The sequence below is a fragment of the Amblyomma americanum genome, chromosome 5 (genome assembly GCF_052857255.1).
Source record: "Amblyomma americanum isolate KBUSLIRL-KWMA chromosome 5, ASM5285725v1, whole genome shotgun sequence".
Classification (NCBI taxonomy): Eukaryota; Metazoa; Arthropoda; class Arachnida; order Ixodida; family Ixodidae; genus Amblyomma; species Amblyomma americanum.
This window is the reverse complement of record NC_135501.1, coordinates 109,024,963-109,043,783: the sequence shown is the minus strand read 5'-3', so window position 1 is coordinate 109,043,783 and position 18,821 is coordinate 109,024,963. Positions and strand designations below refer to the sequence as shown.

The window sequence follows — 18,821 nt, the reverse complement described above, 5'->3', positions numbered from 1 at the left end:
CAAGCTAGAGATTGTTTACAGAAACTTCACGAATGGTCTGAGTCCAATTCACTGATCATAAACACTGGAAAAAGCAAAGCTGTAATTTATAGACCTCGCAATAAGGATCCTGCTGTCTCACAAGTTCATCTAAAAATGGGTTCCTCAGTCATTCAAACAGTTCCTACAGTCAAAAGCCTAGGAGTGCTTTTTAATAAAAATTTATCATGGGATGAACACGTTGAAAAAGTCCGGGATAAGTTGTCCAAGGCTGCTGGTATGGTGTCCCGCCTGCGATACCTCTTTCCAAAGCATATTAAGCTGATGATGTACAACGCACTGTTTTCCTCTGTTGCTAACTATTGTATTTTGGTCTGGGAAACAACATCATTTATGAATAACAAACGGTTGCATTTACTTGAAAAGAAAATTGTCCGAAATATTGTTAACGCTTCACGTTTTGAACATACGGAACCGATCTTTGCATCGCTTCGCATCACCCCCCTTCCCCAAGTCTTTGAATCTATACTACTGAGGCGGTATAAAACAAGTATTAGAAAAAATAATCTATTTATGGTGCACCTCTCGAACCTAAACTGTAAAGAACTGTTGTATACCACCCGTACTGGTTTCACATGGTTTGTGCCGAAAACTCGTACGAATTATAGTCTCCAAATGCTTTCACACACTCTTCCGGCCTCATTAAATAAGGCATCTAAATTTATGTGCACTTAGGTACCGTGAGAGTTGTACTTATTACCAACAAAGAGTTGTACTTATTATTTGTATTTTTTTCCTGTATGCTTACTTGCCGTTTTATTTCATTTTCACATTCATGTAATGATCCTGTTATTAACGTATATGACACTCTGTATACCATCCTGAAGCTGGTGTCAAGTCATTGCAGGGTGCGTCGACCCCTGTCAAGCGTTTTCTCTGGCTTTTTGTCGACGTACACAACATCCTCAAGATGTTGAATAAATTGAATTGAATTGAAGTAGCCACCAATGAGGCTTATGACACCAGTTTGCTCTTCCCGAGAAACCTCATTCGAGCAATCATTAATTTACCTCCCACATGGAACGGTGGCCAGGATTTCATGACACCACAAATTGACGGTCCAGGTGGCATCTCGAGCTACTATATTTTGTCCCACCCCTAGGGATTGTGGCAGGCCCAAATTATGTGGTCGAGGGTCCCTCTCCCTCAAGTGCTTGTAACTAGAGAAGCATGGGAGACCATGCTGCGAAGCGCGGACCCTACCATCCAGCGATGCATCATCCATCTGGCGGAAGAGGCCGCAACAAGCCAAGGGCTGCTTGCCAGCCTCTGAGCCGCGGACGAAAGACTGCCCGTTTTCCGAGGCCTGCGTGCCGGGAGTGGGGAGGCAGGCGCCTTTTTTCTGATGGATATTGAAAGTTGTTTCAATCAATCAACACAGGTGCCAGCTGGACCATGTGATTTTTCGCTGTCAACGTCGCCGACTCTGACGGTGCCATATTTTCTCCGGAGCTGGAGTCTTAACGATGTCGCGGGAAAACTAGGAGAGAGCGCGTGACGTTACAGGATCAGTCTCCGCAGGCTATCCTTTTTGCGGAGTGATTCTTCGGAATTCGGCTTTCCGTAGCATCACACTGCAACGAAGCACGGTACATTTACCTTTTGTTTCGGACGTCCCTGCTCTGGTAGTAAGTGGTTTTAATTAAAATAATAATAAAAAGGACGGAAACATTTTTGATAGCCCCGGCATCTGCCATCAATACTGAAGCACCTGAGCTGGGGATAGCAGGCAGATTGAAGAAATGAAATGAAAGAGTGAGGGGACAGGAAGAGAGGATAGGGGGAGAGGTAATATACACAAATTATTTACACAATAAGAAATGTGTCCAGGTTGTGCGCGTGATTAGTTATGATGGAGCAATAAAAATGCATGCGCACAGCACTACGTTGGCTACAGCTGGAATAGGGGCGTCCAGTTGTTAATCGTCCAAGGTAGAACTCGCGGAGTTTTCGGTCACAGCGTGTTACTACCTGGGAGAGAACAGGTGTGACGTCAAAGCCCTCTGTTCGAGGAACGCACAGAGGCTCGCCAAGGTTCGCTCACGAGTGCGCGCACTGCTCTGCGGCCACAATAGCGTCTTGAAAGAGTCCGGTAGTATGGCCAGCGCCCTATAGGCCGCAAGCATATCGCGACGAACGTCGGCGTAAGCGGCACATTGAAGGAGCAGGTTTCCACAGCACCGCATCCGTCATACACATTACTCGTCACGATTCTGTGACGCTCCCCTCTTTCCCCTGGCCACACGCAGCCAATGAGGGCGCGGAGGATCACTACTCGTTGCGACTGTCAAAGTGGGCGACAGCCAGTGATGCTTTCGATGCGCTCACCTCATGCGATGCGTGGGCCAGGATGCTGCTTTCGGATATGGTCCTTAATGAGCGCACGCACGTCCTCCAAGGCAAGGGACAAATCGCTGGGACGTAGTTGATGTGCGGCGGTCGCGAGGTCGTCAGCTTCGTTGCCGGCGATGCCGCAGTGACCGGGCACCCACTTCGCACGCACGGCGCATCCTCTCTGCGCGAGGCGCTCGATGCGTGAGCGAATGTCCCGCACTAGTGGGTTACCGCGGCCGTTGGATTCCAGGCGGCTGAGGGCGGCGCGGCAGTCGCACAGTAGAGCACTCCTGGCCGGCGGTGGGCAGAGGGTGAGCAGCAGGTCCAGCCCGAGCCGGATGCTCATCAACTCCGCCGTGTTGGAGGAGCCCAGGAATGTCGCGTCTTGCTGGCTGTGCAGTCGCAGGGCGGGGATTGTAGCCGCAGCGTCACGGGAGCAGCTGTCGCGGGCTACTGAGCAGTCGGTGTACAAGAGGAGATGGTCCTGGAGCTCCTCCTGTATGACGGCTCTGGCCAGCTGCTACACAGCAAAGAGGAGTGTGCTCCGCTTTCCCGAGATGCCGACGATCTCTCGTTGTACCTTCGAGACAGCAGGCCAGGGCGCGCTGGAGCCGTAGTGGGGTGCACCTTGAGTCAATTGCTGATGCTCGAACAGCACCGCGCCTATTCGTGAGCGCAGGCGCGTGCGCATGCGCTGCAGCAGCGAGCCGCCATCCTGTGCGCGGTGAAGCCGTTCTTTGTGATTCAGGGCCCTGCACGCTACTTGGAGCTCAAGTGGCCACGCACCTGCCTCTGCTAACGTTGCGGACCGGATGGTGTGCGTTTCGCGCCTTTTCGTAACACCAAAGTTCCTTCTATTACAAATGTTTCCTTTTATAGCGAAAGCTACACTAGGCTATTCAGCTGTGTACTTTGGGTAAGCGTCGCTAGTCACACTGGGCATGCGCCACTAGTTGCACTGACAGACAGGTGCACCGCCGCTGCGCCGCGCGTATCTTCAGACTCCAATTTTCAGTTTTGAATTTCTTTTTTCACCAGCCGCAGTGGCGCTGTGATTGGGACGCTCGGCTACTGATCCGCAGTTCACGGGTTCGAACCCGACCGCGGCGGCTGCATTTCAATGGAGGCGAAATGCAAAGGCGTGCGTGTGCTGTGCGATATTCAGTGCACGTTAAGGATCCGCAGGTGTGAAAAAATTCGGCGCATTTTCGAAAAAAGAGCTTCTGCGCGTAAGCAGTCGCGCCCATCGCGAGAAGGAAACAGAATCTTCTGGAAGGCGGTTTCTGTGCTCAACCAATGGAATCGCGCGCCCGGCGCGAGAAGGAGGAGGAGTATGTGCAGTGTATACTGCGTGCATTGGTTGGTTTCTAACTGGTTTTTTGGGGGAAACGAAATAGCGCAGTATCTGTCTCATATATCGTTAGATGCCTAAACCGCGCCATAAGGAAAGGGATAAAGGAGGGAGTGAAAGAAGAAAAGAAGAGAGAGGTGTCGTAGTGGAGGGCTCCTGAATTATTTCGACCACGTGGGGATCTTTACCGTGCACTGACATCGCACAGCACACGGGTGCCTTACTGTTTCTCCTCCATAAAAACATAGTCGCCGCGGTCGGGCTCGAACCCGGGAACTCCGGATCAATACTTGAGCGCCCTTATCAATGAGCCACCGCGGCTGTGTATGTGCGCGTCTGCCTTGGCGCGAAAAACAGACGCGAACTGCGCCTATAAAAGGTGGCTTGAACCGCTGTCTATCAGCCTGACCCACCGTTTAGGCTTCTGAGAAGCGCGGCCACTCGACTACCGGCAGAACACCACCGCCCAGCTGCGGACCAGCGAGGCAGCGCGTGCCAGTCTGCGGATCGGCCCCGTCGTGCTGCTCAAGTTGTCGGAATGTCGCAGTGCCCGGTGAACAAATTGTGTTTGGTTTGTCTCACTTTGTGCTAGTGCACTTTTGGTGCAGGGATTTTGTTGAATTGTTTTCACTTTATTGCAAATTTGCACGAGTTGCTTTGTATTTGTAAATCACTGTGTTTGTGCTGGTACGAGTGACTGTGACATCTTCTGTATCATCTCTTTGCTATATAAACTTTGTTTTGTTTTGTGAACCTCTGGCTTGCGACTGGCGAAAGCTGGGCACCAAACGACCAACCCTCTTGTTACTTGAGAGCTGGCCTCCGGCTGAGCTTGCCACGCTGAGTCGAGGGCATCTCCCATTTATGACCGCGACCTCTACCCCCACATGCTCTACGGGTGTCTGGGAGCGCACTCAAAAGTTGACAGCCGGTGGTCGAAATTATTTCGGATACCTCCACTACAGCGCCTCTTTGTTCCTTTCTTCTCTTAGTCCCTCCTTTATGCCTTCACTTACGGCGCGGTCAAAATGTCCGCCCATATGTGAGACAGATACTGTGCCATTTCCTCTCGCCAAAAACCAATTGTCATTCTCATTTTGCGCTCGACTACTGATCCGGAGTTCCTGGGTTCGAACCCGACCGCGGCGGCTGCGTTTTTATGGAGGAAAAACGCTAAGGCGCCCGTGTGCTGTGCGATGTCAGTGCACGTTAAAGATCCCCAGGTGGTCGAAATTATTCCGGAGCCCTCCACTACGGCACCTCTTCTTCCTTTCCTCTTTCACTCTCTCCTTTATCCCTTCCCTTACGGCGCGGTTCAGGTGTCCAACGATATATGAGACAGATACTGCGCCATTTCCTTTCCTAAAAAACCAATTATTATTATTATTATTATCATTCTCATTTTCCATTTTCCTTGTTCTCTCCCTCCCGCCTTTATACCTCTCCTTACGGCGCAGTTCGGGTGTCCACCGCAATATATGAAAGAAAAAATAAATAATATTAATAATAATAATAACATTATTTATAAAAAGACAGGAAAATTGGTCTTTGGAGAAGGGAAGTTGCAGAGTACCTGTCTCACATATCGGCCGACACCTGAAGTGCGCCGTAAAAGAAGGAATAAAGGAGGGAATGAAGGAAGAAAGGAAGAAAGATAAGCCGCTGTGGAGGTCTCCAAAATAATTTCGACCACCTGAAATCACTAATGTCCACTGACACCGCACAGCACACGGCCACCTTTTTCGGCGTCCATCGGAACGCGGACGCCTCGGCCGCGTTTGAACTTGGGTACGCCATCTTGAATGGCTACACGCACTATTTTTCTTGCGCAGAATTTTATGGCACATTCAGTCCACCGAGGCACACTTCGCGAAAAAAAAGGCGCACTAGCAGCACGGCGAGTAGATGTCAATTTCGCGTCATAGGTTTGAGCCTGCCCGCCGCAGTGGTTTATTAGTATAGTACCCGGGTTTGAACCCGACCGTGGCGGCCGCTGCTGCTGCTGATGTTGCTGTTAGAGAGAATGAAGACGAAAGTGCACAGGCCTGCCCACTGGCTCATGCTGAGCCACAATCGCTACCATGTGGTGAATGTAGTATAGTTGATAGATAAAATAGAAAAGACGCGCCCTATAATCTCCCAGGCCGATCCCGGAGGCAGTGCAATAACAGGGCCAACCTGTGGCGGATGTGAAGCAAGCTTCAAGAACTCCGCCATATTTCCAAAGATAAGTTTAAGATCTTGGGTCAAAATGGGACTCGTTTCTGATATTTAATCATATATCCTACTTTGCGCCTGCTTACGATGGAGGCGAAGCTCAAAAGCGCCCGTTTGCTGTGCGATGTCAATACACGTTAGAGATCCCCAGGTGGTCGAAATTATTCCGGAGCCCTATCCTAGAGCACCGCTTTCTACCTTTCTTCTTTCACTCCATCCTTAACCCATCCCTTATGGCGCCGTTCGGGAGTCTAACGAGATATGTGACAGTTACTGCGCCATTTCCTTTCCTGAAATACCAATTTTCATTCCGAGCCCAGGCGTGCAGCAGGCCAGTCAGCGCAGCAAGCGAGGTAGGCTGCATGCGTTCGCGTTGGTTGATCCATCGGGAACAGTGGGAAAGCCGACACATGACGTACCGGCTCCCGCATTGTGGGCTAATTTTACCGGCTTAAAGTGGACGTGACCCAACCATTCTCGGTGTGCGAGGAAAGCAAGATATACGATTAATTTGGATAGAAACTCCGAACCAGTAGGACAATTTTGCGACATTTTTCGAGTTGTAAAGTTCGCCAGTGACAACGCCGCAGCAAAGCCTATCGAGACGCAAGACCACGTTAGACCTCGGCGGTTGCGCTGAGACAGAAGCCGACGGAGGTATGCTCGCTAGCCCCAGCTGGAGCGAAAACGTTCCCAGTGGCTCTCAAAGCGAGGATTTGCCCAGCGAGGATACGTACATGGAAGGCGAACATCATGAGGACGAAAGTTCTACCGAAACGTACCGGGAACGCAAGGGCGACGCCAACCCAGATGCGGAGGAAAACGACAACGATGGCGCGGACAACTGGAGGTGAAGAAGAAGAAGGATAACTGGAAGCCAGTTATGCGGGTCAAATATTACCTTTTGACTTAATCAACATTATTTAATCCCTCTCTTTATTATTATTCTTATAATTTTGAAATCAAAACTCTCATCCTTTTTCTGTTCATGAGGAAGAATTCACCGGTGTTGCGCTCCCACGTGCTTTTCCCTTTTATTAACTGCGTTCACGTGAATAGCCAACCGATTCTTGGCCTATCCCCCAATGTGGGTATGTGCCATCTATTGATAGGCTAATAATAATAATGTGCGGGCCAAGGCGCGACGAGAACAAAAGCTCGACAGAGCATAAGAAGACAAGAAAGCTAAAGCCGAAGCCAGGAAGCTACAGATGCTAGCCGGACGGGACGCAGCGACCAATTGGGAGAAGACAAGCGGCAAGGCGCCATCGCGGAGAAAGCCACCGCTACCCAAGACCGACAAGAACGTCATCCCTAGAGCTATGCAGTTGACGCAACTGAAACAGTTTCCACAGTTTCTCATCTCTTAAGCGATCCAGGCGGCGACCGGTGACCACCCGGCGTGCAGAGGAGAGAACTTCATCATCAGAATTCAACCTGGATCCAACATAATCATCACGATCACGCCATCCGACAAGACGGCAAGACAAATAAAGGAAAAAAGACAACTCGGTATCAGGAGAGTTAACTGGGAGGTGAACAAGTACAATGCGGCGCCAGATGATGTGATCCCGGGAGTCATCCACGGAATCGAGCCGGGCCTCAAGACCAAAGAACTACACGCGGAACATGGAGTCGAAATCGTAGCGGCGAGAATGCAGGGTAAATCCTCCCTCAGCAGTTGTCCTCTTCGAGGGCAAATTCCTTCCCAAGCAAGTAATTTTTGCAGGGGCAGAGGACCACTGCTACCTGTACCGAGTCCGATGGCAGGGGTGCCACACATGCATGTAGCCTGGACACAGAAAAGGAGTGTCACCCCCCCCCCCCCCCCCCCTAGGCGAAGGCATGCAACTCATGTGGAAGCCGAGACCCCCAGGAAGACCATCAGTGGGAGGAAAGAAAATCTGCGCTCTACGATGATGACCAAACTACTGGAGACGAGGCCTGCGAGATGCGGTGGAAAAAGCCAAGTACCAAACGTCGCAACCGAAAGGCAATACCCCACCAGGACAACAAATGCAAGGCAACGGGGAGGCTACAAAACACACGAGCAGGTCCAGAGAAAAACAAGGGGCAGACGGGTCCCAGTTGGACTTATTGTTGGAAATGTGGCGGAGAGTTTGAAGGTTGTTTCACTTCCGCCACCGGTTGGGCCTGTATTGCACTGCCTCCAGTATCAGCCTTGGTCTTTACACCGCGCGTCTTTACTGTCCTGTCCTTTCTTCTATCCCATCTTTCCACTGTCCTACTATCTGCTCATAGTAGCGATTGTGGCTCGGCTTGAGCCAGTGGGCAGGCCTGTGCACTTTCCTTTTCTTTTTTCCTGGAAACAACCGACAGATGCAGATCCAGAGAAAAACAATGGGCTGACACAACAAGGCAACAGCTCATCTCTGACAATAACGCAACACACTACAGGAACGTCGACAAGCGCACGAGATCGAGATCAAGATCAGCGATGCCATCGAGATCTACGTCGAGAACTTGGGCAGAAAACAACGGGTTCCAGGAACGCAGAGGGCACTTCCCAAGTTTGGCGAGCTAAAACAAGAAGCAAGATCTCAACCAGCCACAGCAGAGATTGGTGAAGAAGTTGAACTGGCCAATTGGACATAACTGCGCAACCACTGTGTCACACTTTAAGGCAATGCAACTTGAGGACAGAATAGTAAAACTAGAATAGAGACTTGAACTCGATCGAAGAGTCAAGTGGCTAGAGGAACAAAATACGAATCTTAAAGCAGAAATCGAAAGACGAAAAGCGCAATGCATTCACGCACTAAAAAAACTCGAACACGCCAGGAAACCAATGTCCGTCACGGAGGGCGAATAAGTCGAAACATACCAACTTAGGACAAAATCCGCAGAAGTGGCCGCCATAAGAGCGGCACAAAAAATTACAAGAAATCAAAGAACTAGATCAGGAGATGGGGAGAGCAACTGTAATCGCAATAATGGAACACCATGTAAAAGTCAATTAAGACCTCGAGAAAATGGACGGAAAATACAACTACATCAAAGGGTAAGTTGCGACTACAACGAAGGAAGCACACAGCAAACGCATGATAGAGCACATGAGCAATAGGCTTGTCCATTGCGAAGAACAGGAAGCAAGAACACAAAATGTCTGATGACAAACACACAATGCTAAACAAGAAAGTAAGCTTGAAAATATTACAATGGAGCTGTAGAATAATAAATGGAAAACAAACTCACTTAATACAGCTCATAAAGAACCATGGAAAACCGCTGGACATCATTGCTATCCAAGAATATGGCGCCAGGGCTAGAACAAACCCAACAGGATACGAGATATATGACAGAGGCGGTACCGGCAAGGCCGTCACCTTAGTACATAAGTCAATTTCGACAATCTGCAAATCAATATAACGGATACGGACGTAACCGACATGGTACTAGAAATTGTACCCGAAAAACCAGCGGATGACAACGCTTTCACCATGAAAGTGTACAGACCCCAAAACAAAAGAACCCCAGAATAAATGAGCTGTTCAAAAAAGCCAGCGACATGGCAGGGCAGAACCCACTGTTCATCCTAGGAGACTTTTATGCGGCAATACCTTCTTGGGGGTACCAAAACTTGATGCCAAAGAAAAAATCGTAGCAGAAAGCGCAGAAAAATACGGCATGTAGCTAACTACCCCATAACAATGACGAGGATAGGCAGCAGCATCTGGAAAGACACCACGCCAGCCCTAGCCTTCTCAAAACACAACGAGAATATCCAATAGGAAAATATAGTGGAAACCTTAGGGATTGACCACTTCATCATTAGCTTAGAAATAGCCGCACCATAAATAAAGAGATGTCTAGGGACTGCCAAAATCAGACTGGGAAGCCTTCAGAAACCACTACACGAAACAACAAAACCGAACACCAAATTAGAAGAGTGATGCACGTAGCTTACGAATGCCACACAAAAATACACGAAGATAATTGCTCGCACGGAACAAAACCAGACGTAAACAGACACTTTCTTCACCTATGGAAGCACGAAGAACCCTTATAAGGAGATGGATACAGCAAACACACAACAGTAAACTGAAGCTGAAGATCGCCGAACTAACCAAGAAGGCATCAGAGCGCGCATACTACATCGCCACGCAAAACTGACATCAGTTCACGGAAACACATAGAGGAACGCTAGGTATGGCTTCAAGTTGGAATATACTAACAGCCTTGATAGACCTAACGAAAACCAAAACAAAATGCGGCAAGTTCATGAAACGACTATTCCAACCGTCGCCGGAACGGGAGACCAACTAACACAGGCATTGAGGGAGAAATGCTATGGCACAACCACAAACCCAAAGCAAGATCAACAGTACACAGAAGAAGACAACCCCGAGATAGATAGGCCAATAACTGAGCATGAAGTTAGGGCAGCCACAGGGGAAGACAAAAAGAATACCGCAGCCGGACCCAAGCAGCACAGGCAAATGGCCCAATATTGGAACCGTAGTGGCCACGGCCGGCCCTAAAAAGGACGAGGATAGAACCATCCTGTTGCAATATTGGGCCGATTACCTGTGCTGCTTGGGGAAAGGACAGAATAAATAGCGCTGCCAACATTAGAGACATTAGAGACACGGCCATCGCCAAACTTGCCAAGTACCTAAACGAAATCTAGGAAAAAGGAATCGTGCCGGCGTAATGGAAGCATGCAGAGGTAAGTATGATGCCCAATCCGGGCAAATGACTTCAAATCAAAAAGCTCAGGCCAATCGCGCAGGGAATATATACGAGAGATGGTCAATGAAAAGATCACCAACTACATGGATGACAAGGGATATTACCCTGATGCTATGTTTCGCTTCAGAAGGGATTTTTCACGGAATACGTACTCCTAAAATTAAAAGAGAAAGTCCTTACTGAAATACCAAGTGGAGAACACATAGTACTAGCGCTCGACATAAAGGGAGCCTTCGATAAAGTGGGACAGGCAGCCATCATGGAAGGTCTCGATAACATTAACTGGGAAAACAGGGCCTTCCGATATGTCACAGCCGTCTTGACTGAACGAATGGCTACGATAGGCATTGGAAACATAAGATATGAGAGCTTCACCGTGCCAAGGAAGGGCACCCCGCAAGGCTCAGTAATATCACCGCTACTATTCAACGTAGCGAGGATAGGACACACCAAAGCACTCTACGAAATAGAAAACATCAGCAACGCCATGTATGCAGATGACATAACAATATGAACAATCACGAGCTTTCTAGCTGCAAAAGAAGAGCGGCTACAAGAAGCGATAAATCATATTGAACAATACGCCAGGGCCAGAGAACTATCGTTCTCAGCAGAAAAATTAGAATACGTAAAAATACGAAAATACGACTTCGAAATCACCCTGAATCTTGGAAACGAGACAAAAGCTGAGAAAACGGAAGGCAGAGTGCTTGTAATGTGGCTGCAAAACACAAAGCGATGTAGCAAACCATCGCTGCTCGTAAGAATGCAACAGAGCAATCCGCCAGAATCGTGCAAAGAGTCACCAGTAAAAAGAAGGGGATGAGAGAACACGACACCCTAATAATCATAGACAGCCTTGCAACGAACAGGGTAACATACAGTCTCCCCTACCACGAACTAATCAAGCAAGGGACTCTACAAATCGACAATATACTACGCAAAGCGCACAAAACGGCGCTCAAACTTCCAATGTCAACACAAAAGAAAAGCTAATGGCACTGAGAGTATCGAACAGCTTCGGCGAACTACGAGGGACGCCACATAGTGCGCAATTAGAAATATTCGCTCAAACCAGAATGGAAAGACACCTGATGGTGAAATTAGGGCTACCCGTGGGCACACAAAAAGACAAGGAACAGATTAATGATGAAGACAGGAACAAAATCCGGCTACGACCCATGCACAGACACATGGAGTCCAATATACACCGTGAAAGACGGCGCGCCAGAGTCCGAGCACTCAGCAGGGACTTCAGCGACAATCCCAGCGTAGTCTACATGGCTGGAGCAAAGTACGGATACCAACGCAAAACGATCGCCGGTGTAACAGAGGAAGGAGGGAAACAAATAACCAGCGCAACGGTAAACAACCCAAGCTTAGAGGCAGCTGAAGAGGCCGCCGTTGCTCTGGCAATATCGCACGGCAACGCAACAGGACAAAACTTCACTTTAGTGACGGACTCCAAACAAGCATGCAGACAGTACACAAGAGGCAGGATTGACAGCATTGCCAAGCATATCATACACACGACGAGAACATATATAAACACTAAACGTAGTGTAGTATGTGTTCCGGGACATGATGGGATGAGGGGCAACGTGGCAGCAGACAAGTTAGCTCCAGGGTACGCCAACCAAGCAGCTAAACACTTTGCAACACTTTGACCCTGCTGCCCCCACGTACTCGGGCATACTCGATTAATACAGGGGTCAGGGGGAACACTACCCAGTCCCACACATAAATCTAACAAAAGAGGAGGTAGTAGACTGGCGCAGGCTACAAACCGGTACCTACCAGCTCCTGCACAAACTAGACGAGATTTTCCTTACGCAATATGCAGACGAATGTCCATAGTGCCAGGGTAGACCTACGCTCGAGCATGTCATATGGACCTGCCCTAAGGCAGAATAGAGCCTAGAATAGATCAGCCGAGTGTGACGCAGTGGGAGCACTTGCTGGCCAGCCAGGACGAGGAAGCGCAACGATTTCTCGTACGCCGAGCCCCGATGGCAGATGTCAAGTGCGGCATCCTGGATCAAGGATCGACCACGGCGCCCAGTTACCCCTAAGGGCCAAGAGCACTTTAAATTTGGCACAAATAATGTTATTTTTTCATCCGTCCATCCATCCAGCGAGCGGAACCGAAAGCTGGCTAGGAGCTACCGCTGCCTCCTTTCGAGAGGGCCTCTTTTCCATTATGCTTGCCAAAATATTTTTGAAGAGTGGGCTTCAAAAATGTCACGTAACGATCTTTACTGCTTTTGTAATGCCGCAGAATTAGGAGGGTTATGCAGGCGAAAACTGTCCGACGGCGTCGGTGTCGGCGCCCTCCCCCGTCAGTTTCAGTTAACCGTCCTCCTTCCTACTCGCAGGCGAGAGGAGGGATACACCGGACTAATAATGACGCGGTAAACATGAAAATGGCTAAACAAGAGATGACTCATACAAAAGCCAGCCCACGTGCAAAATACAGCCTTCCAAGGAGCAATCTGTGGAAAAATGAGGCTTTCCGGAGCTGCGCGAATTAAAAAAGTTCTTGCTTGTATTGCTCTGGAAGGGCAACCTGGGTCTCACAAGCCCCATCGGTGGCTGTGTTTCTAGCAGCCACCTGCCACTGCAGTGGTGCGTAGCTTAACGGCTGCTCGACTGCGCCGGTCATAGAGTTTTGTAAATATTACTTAGAGGGAAAGCTGGCGCCACTGGTTATGCGGGTTTCTTAAAGAGCACGTCATCCACCGAGCGAATGTTGGGAAGACAATATAGCGTACTTGGCTTGAATATAAAACATAACTACGACTTCAGATATACAAATTTGCGCAAATTATATGTTTCAATTAAGGAAGCGTGGTTTTGCAATGAATATGTGCTCTAATAAAATATATTTACTGTACATTTTCAATAAATGGGCAGAAAAGAAAATTGGCGTTAATGTTCACCGAATTTGCTCATGGCAAGAGAGGGCTTTCTGTTCATGCCACCTAATACAGCTAACCGTGGAAAATAACTTTTTTCATTTAGCAGACAAAGTTTTCAGAGCGAATATTCTTTCAAAAAATTGTTAGCGCATAAAATACTACGCTTTAGGAGCTTCTGTTTGTGGATTGTGAAAAAGAAACGTTTCATTGGCGTGGTCCAATGTTGGTGTAGTCTGCTATTGCGGGACGCGCCCTAAGTCTGTGCATAGGCTACGTTCGGGCCGTGAGAAGCTTGGCCGAGCCTCCGCTTTCCTATGAGAAACTAGTTTGCTCGCACTAAGTACCGGCTCTCGGCATGTCGACGTGGCGCTGCGCTTACAGATTTGGCCGAGAGAAATATTAATTAAGATGCGCAAACCTCTCCACCAAAAGAAGTGAGGGCCGTGTTCATACTGTCAAGCGCAACATGCTTTTATTTGAATGAATTAAGTCGAGAAGCGAAGTCGTTTCTGCATGCAATGCGCGGGCTCCGACGGTCTTCGAAATGAATCAAACGCAATCCTCGGTGAGTACGGTTAACATAATTTGCGACTGACAAAGTACTTTGAACAATTAAACTTCTCCGAGACTCCTACGAGCATTGTGCAGTGTGGCCACGGCAGCAGACTGCCGAGTTCTCAGTTCACGAGAAACCTGGTTGCCTTCTTTAAAATTTCAATGAACAGGTAGCACAGGTTGCCGCAGAGCAAAACCCAGCTTGCTGCGTAAATGGCTCCCACCGAAAGAGCAAACGGACGTTCGGCCTAGCAGCCACCAGACACTGGGCTATGGTCACTTGGAGTCAAGCGCCGCCGGATGTTTCAAATCTCAAATGAACTGTGTGCTTACGTGCACTAGACAACCTCAAAGCGCACAAAACATCAGAAAAACTGCAATGATGAAAGCGAAATTGATGAACCAAAAAATTCAATACATAGCACAGTCAACCAGCCAGTAGATGTCAATGCGGTGTGCTGTCTCCCCGGCATGCTTTGGACGTCCACGGTGGATGAAGTGAAAGGCCGGCGGCTTTCCTTCTAGTGAAAAGTAAGAAATTCTATCGCGCTGGTTGTGGTATGAGAACTCATCACGATCTATGTACGTGACAAATTTTACGTGATTACGTAGTTGGAACTAGTACAGGATCAGAAATGGAATAGATTGGGGAAAGAAAGGCAACGAACTCAGAGTTGGAATAGAATCAAATCTTCAATAGAGTGGAGAGTGAAGAATTTAAGATATCGCTTTTTCCCTGATCAATCTAATTCATCGCCGCTATGTTTTTCCTCTATGGTAAGAGACAGGTGCGCTGTGCATGCCGACACTTGACGCCGACTACGTGTAACTGAGGATCAAACTAAGAAAGGATAATGCTTTAAAGTGGAACACAGGTTTAACCTTCATTGACAAGTAAACTGCATTCGCCAGCACCAATATTTGGGTGTGCAATCTAGGGGCTAGGCTATCAGCATTCACCAGAAATCATTGGCAGCCAGTTCTTTTCTAAGTAGACGTGAAGAATCTGTATGTAGCAGCGAGAGAAATTTTATATTCAAATTTCTAAGCTACAAAGGTGTCTTTACCTGCCTGAAAAATGTCGACATGCCCGAAAACAGTCGGATAATGGGTATCTGAGAAAGGAAATGCATGAAATATCGCTACATGCGACTTCAAATTTCGATGTTCGACGAAAACCTGTCATGCCAAGGAAATTTTTATGGTCTGCGGGACAAGTCGCTTAGAAAATCGAACAAAATTAAGGATAACTACAATGACGCTGATGCGCCGATGCGGGTCACTTGTTTACATTGAAAAAATAACTGAAGGGTCATTTCTCATAAACAAAGGCGCACAGAGCATTTTTAGTTGCTCGGCTTCATTATCCTATGTCCTACTTATGACTTTCGTTGTCGCTTACTTGTGAATGGCTTCAATATGCCGACGCGTAAATAAGTGTATGTTTCGCAACATGACCAATGCCAATTTCAAGCTCTGATAGCGCTTTGGCATTCCGACTGCCTTTATTGACATCATAGCGATGTTGGTGGGAAGGTCCACATCTTATGCTTTGTTATCCTGTTTGAGCGACATTAGTAGATCACGAAAGGGAAGCTTCTTTGATTAATTGGGTCCTTCACACATAGAAGTTCGTCCTTTGGGTTGCTTGGGAGACCCTGCGGCATTTGAAGATCGATGTCATCAAATATATTCAACATTGTTCACCTAGCACTAAAGGTAAAATGAGTGACTAGGCTAGTTTTCATTTCCGCATGTGCTTCAAAAAGAGGCGCTGCAATGCGTTGCAGTGCGCCGCTCATTAGGTCACAGCATCTATCTTCTGTGCCCATCCCATGCGATGCACTTTTTTACATGCCGTATTTTGTGCGTTTTCTTTTGCGTCGTTTGTGGACATTGCTGGCACTGATTATTGTTTGCACAATCGTCTGTATGGCAAACAAAAACTAGAATTACCCTGTTCTGCCTGAGGCAAGAGACATCGTTTGAAAAAAGTTGAAGCTTCTTTTTTGAGTGACCGCTTCACGCAGAGCTGTGCATTTATCATTTTCACGCTTTTTACATTACCCTCGTCCCGTCACTCTTCTAGAGATGATTTTTGTTGACATCTATAGGTTCTGGAGATTGCAACTTGAGCTCCCGTAAAACAAAAGTGAAAGAAAAATCCTAAAGAAAGATTATCACGCCTTCATTTCATGTCCAAGATTCTAGAACAAATATTTTGAAAATAAGAAAATTGTATGATACTATAGTTGAATTAGGGGCGGTAATGATTCATTCTTTTGATATGTAGAAAATCATTTCTTTTAAAGTGCTTCCATCAATCGGATCGAACAGTGAAGAATGTCAGAGCAAACCAACGGGGAACTTTTCTCGGGAATAGCAAAATATATGCAATAGATATGGCAAAAATTGAAATACAAAAAATGCAAGACCCCCTTCGAGTGATCTAGGGATAAATTGATTGTTATAGTGAAACCTTGCAATACTTGAAAAAATTGTGTTCATAAAAGAATTATCGCTCATAAATCGTACCCGAGTGGTTGGGTACGATTACTCCATGCCTTTTACGTGGTTCATTCAGGCCGCAATTTTACTCCCTGATTAGAATTGCCCTTTACCCGTGTACGTCTCGTCGCCTATCGATTTGTCCTGTTTTTTAAGCCAGCCCATATATAGGACGTTGTATGTATTAGTCGGTTCTCTCACTAAAATGATCGCTCTGTATGCACACTCTGCACTTGAAAATCTCTTTTTTAATACCTCTTTTCTCCTCAAAGGTCCACTCCCCTGGTGTGGACGGGGAGTGGGGATGACGATATCCGACGTGAAAGATGAGGAAGAACAGACCATCTGGGGACAAATCACTACGCTGGTTACGAGACTGCAAAGACCCCGCCTGACGTGTGTCTTCTATTCGTGAACAGATCAGCCACTACTCCAGGCAAGCAAGGCTGACATCTCTGTGCATCTTACTCGAGATACGGGAACCAACCTTCTGCGCAAAAACAGCTTTATGTGTTTATTTAAATGTTTCTGCCCAACGTGGCTGTGTCGCTGCTGGTTGCAGTACGAGAAGTCAGTTGGTGACAAGCAGTCTCCCATCGTCCTGGAGGATATATCGTTAAACATGACGACCTTGCAATGGTCCAACACGGGTCTCAGGTGCATTCATATCCTCAACACGGAGAACAGCGTCGCTGCGCCGGGACCAAACCTTCGCGGAGGACCTCTGGCCTACAACTATTAGCTGGCACAGTTACACGGCCACTGGAGCAACTCCATCGCCCACGGCAGTGAACACACTGTGGATGGAGAGCACTACGCAAGCGAGCTGCACCTGGTTCACTACAATGCTGATCGGCATAAAAGTTTAGCCGAGGCCACCTTCGCTGAGGAGGGGTTGCAGGTGGTGGGTGTCTTTTTGAAAGAGGGCAGCCTTCGACCAGAAGTGGGCAAGATCGTCGATTCCTTGTCTAATGTGATCTACAAAGAACAGAATTGTGCTGTGGAGCTGCATCTGAACGTCACTTCGTTTATTCCTGATAGGAGTTCGTATTGGACATACGAGGGATCTCTGAAGAGTCCGCTGTGGCGCGTGAACGTCACATGGATTGTGTACAAGGAAGCTATCGTAGTGTCTTCGCAGCAGCTGCAAGCATTCCAAAAAATGACGTCACACAGTGAAACCATACTGCGCCCCGCGACGGTTTTATTGTCAAAAACACACAAGCTACGCAGCCCCTGAGGTGTCGTGCTGTACGAGAGCCTTTGGACGAGCTCACTTACCTTCTAGAAAACAAGTATCCTCTCGATGGACTTGTAATAAACAGCCACTATCGTTGACTAACAGCTCTGTCAATCAGCGGGAGATTTTATGCGCTTCTTTATTTTTTTATTAGATAAATACATCCGAAATTCGAACTTCTGTGTAGAAATGGCTACACGATGTCTACACGATGTTTATTTCTAAGTAAATATGTAGCACGTTTGTGCATACCGCCATAATTGCCGCTTGTCTACTACGAATCATTGCGCTAATGAATGATGTGCACTAGCTCCTTCCAAACTTTTACGCTGCTGATATCGGTTCTGATCTCGTAAATGTGGCTAATGCAGCACATCTTAAGCGCCGGATTTATAAAGGACCGGGAAATATTTTCTGCTTAACATTTTGCAACGAGTTCCTATGATTATACTATAGCTCAAATACATGGGCCAGGAGCAACACTATTATTGCAGAATATTCTTAAGAGTAGCGCGTAATGCCACCGCAAAGTGAAACAAGTATTCTGCACGTGTAAGGCCATAACGAGATCCCAGTGAAAGTAGTAGACTTGAGTATAGCCTTCATATATTTCGGTGTTTATCTTGGCGATAATCATCATCACTAGGACTGTGTTCACTGCAAGACAAAGGCCTTACCTATATTTCTTCATTCTTCCTGCACCCCCTTTTTTCTTTCTTTACAGTGCAGTTCGGGTGTCCACCTAGAGTTGCGTGCCAGTTATTGCGCTATTTTACTTCCTCAAAAGCATTTTCAGCTTTATCTTTCCATTTAACCCTGCCGTTTGCCACCTCCGGTCTTCTTATCACCGCGAACCTGCTTATCCTCCCTGTGAAAAACATGATTTTTGGCAGGCTTTCTGGTTCCCTCTCTTCCTTCCCCTTACCTCTTTCATTTTATTTACCCA

The 18,821-nt window shown here is 47.6% G+C and overlaps 2 pseudogenes; one reads left to right on the top strand and one right to left on the bottom strand.

The window, feature by feature from the left end:
• Positions 1 to 5,865: 5,865 nt before the first annotated feature.
• On the bottom strand, positions 5,866 to 5,964 carry LOC144135570 (U2 spliceosomal RNA; annotated as a pseudogene).
• An 11,293-nt stretch (positions 5,965 to 17,257) lies between these two features.
• Positions 17,258 to 17,875, top strand: LOC144134096 (carbonic anhydrase 1 pseudogene; annotated as a pseudogene).
• Positions 17,876 to 18,821: the final 946 nt, after the last annotated feature.